Raw genomic sequence first — 2586 nt, 5'->3', positions numbered from 1 at the left:
TATATATATATATATATATAAAACTTAGTTTTCTCATTGGGTTGTGGCTAGTCTAAAGTAATTATACTTAGATTTATATAAAACAACAGAAATATTTTACATGTCATCAAATAGCTTGTAAAAATGTGCATATGTGTGTGTGTGTGTGTGTACTTGTATGCATTTAGAGCCATCTCTCCATTGGGACTGACCTTCCCCACACGGTAGACTCCATTAATACAGGTTTAATTAACTGAGCCCGTCCGGGCATCTCCCGCTGCCTGCATTGCCCCGCGGGGGAGCACACTCAGTCAGCCCTCTATTACACACTAACAGGATCAGATACACACACATATCCACACATACTCCATTTGTGTAACACAATACGATTGTTGAAATTAGAATATGGAAAAATTAAGTTGGAGTCCAATTCATTTCCTAAACATTTACAGTGCAGAGATGTCTGTTTCCCAGATCAGGCCAAACGGAGGTGTCCGTGTGTGCTGGAGAAGTCGATTAAGTGTCAGGCCAGGCCATGTCTGTAATGGAACGTGCCTTCAATGCCCATATCTAATCAGCCATATCTAATCAACAAATTACAGTGATGTATGTGGTCTGCAAATTATGTGACTAATAAAGTACAGTGTATTTAACATGTTTAAAGTGTGTCCCTGTGTGCCTCCTCTGTCTCCTTGATTAATGTAAATGTAATTAAGCACCATGCTAATTAAGCCGTAAATAATGACAAGGTGTGCGTTTATGCAAAGATAATGGCACACCTAGATGAAGTGATAGATGTATCTTCAACATCTCCCCAAAATGCAACCTTTGGTTTGGTTATGATCGGCAACCAGTAAAATGGCTGTAAATTGCGAGTTATTTTGTTTCATCGTCACATGTTGATGTCATATGACTGTCTCTGAATCACCTGCATAATCTTTCCTAAAATGAGAGTGTTAAATGATGCGAACAACAGCACTTGACAGAGCGAATTTGAGGAAATTCACAAAATGACGCCAATGTTGCTCTCACAAGAAACAAAAACCCTGAAAAACGCGCCACTTTTTTGCACTTTTGTTTTACCCCACGACAGCCTAATAAACTAAACATCACATATACTGAATTAAACAGGAGGTGTTTGTTTGAGTTTAGCAGTAGAGCACTCCACTGTACACTGAGTGCTGTTGCTGTACAATAACATACTGTAGATACAAGTGTGATGAAAACCATTAGGTAAATTTATGTGATGGTCACATTTCAACTTCAAAGCTTAACATCTATAATGTTGCCTGTCATCTGCAATATCTCTTGTTTCTAAGCAGATAAATATGCCCAATAAATAGATCCCAGCATATTCAGTCAATCCAGGATCCACACTTGTCAGCTGTTTACCTCCTCTTTTTGTCTCCTGATATGTGAATAACACGTATGTTTCTTTGATTAATGACACCTGGACTGTAGCTGACGGTGCACATGTGGCAGTGACAAATGTAGGTATCCATTGCCATAGTGATGGAATAAACACAGCCTTTAGCTGGAACTGCAGCCACAACACGTTTATTAACAGCACGAGATAGGGGAGAAAATTTGCAACTATAGACTTTCAATGTTATTGGACCACCCTAAAGGAAAATAAAAAGACTGTTACTTCAATAAACGTCTGGCTTATTGAAACCAATAATTGTTTGAATAATTAGTTCAGATGATTAATTCAAAAGAATTGAGGGAATGATTTGAACACAAATTGAATGTCACTACCTTGACACCAGTAAAGGCAAACTTTGTTTAAGGGCACAGTGCCAAAACAGAAACATTGTGATTTCAATAAGCCTCTAGTTTCTGAATGATCCTTACATGTGATTTAACACAGATCGTTAACTAGCTTTAATCATGCCAGTGCATAAGGTGGAAACAAAAAAGTGTGATGTGCACTGAACCAGACCACCACATTTGAAAATGCAGAAGTGGATCTCAAAATGTGGTGGCCATGAGAGGGAACTCTAGGTCAAGGCAAGCGGCTGCATGAAATGCAATAGAACCCAATGTCTAATTTTCAACAGTTACTGATTTTCATCTGAATTGGAATTAGTCATCTTGGCTTTATTCAATCATGCCTTTTCACCAAATTACACAAAAAAACTCGCCTCTCATTAAACCAGCAATTAAGAAACAGATACCAATGTAATTTCATGCATACAACTGAAAAAATTCTCACTCAATTTTCACTCCGAAATTGCAACACAATCTTGTATTCTTGTAATTCGTAATATTTTACATTTTGGCAAATTGATGGTTAATTCATATGAATTGGCTCATTCATACATGTTCGTACAATCTGCTTATACCCCTGTGACATTTATGTTTATGGGTGGACCTTCATGCTTAATTTTTTCTAAAAAATAAAAAAATAAATAATAATAATAAAAATGCATGTTTTTGTGAGATCCTGTGAGATCAGGTTGGAAATTGCCAGTAAATTTCACAATTAATTACAAAGAAACAGCAAGTAACACATTGAATTAAATATTACATTTTGAAGTAGAAAACTAAAATCTTGGAAAACGTATTCCAATAAATTAATTTTTATTTATTTATAAAAAAATTTTT

The sequence above is a fragment of the Sinocyclocheilus grahami genome, unplaced genomic scaffold (genome assembly GCF_001515645.1).
Source record: "Sinocyclocheilus grahami isolate Dianchi unplaced genomic scaffold, SAMN03320097.WGS_v1.1 scaffold217.1, whole genome shotgun sequence".
In the NCBI taxonomy this organism is placed as follows: domain Eukaryota; kingdom Metazoa; phylum Chordata; class Actinopteri; order Cypriniformes; family Cyprinidae; genus Sinocyclocheilus; species Sinocyclocheilus grahami.
The sequence above is the reverse complement of the archived record's forward strand: the minus strand, read 5'-3'. Positions refer to the sequence as shown.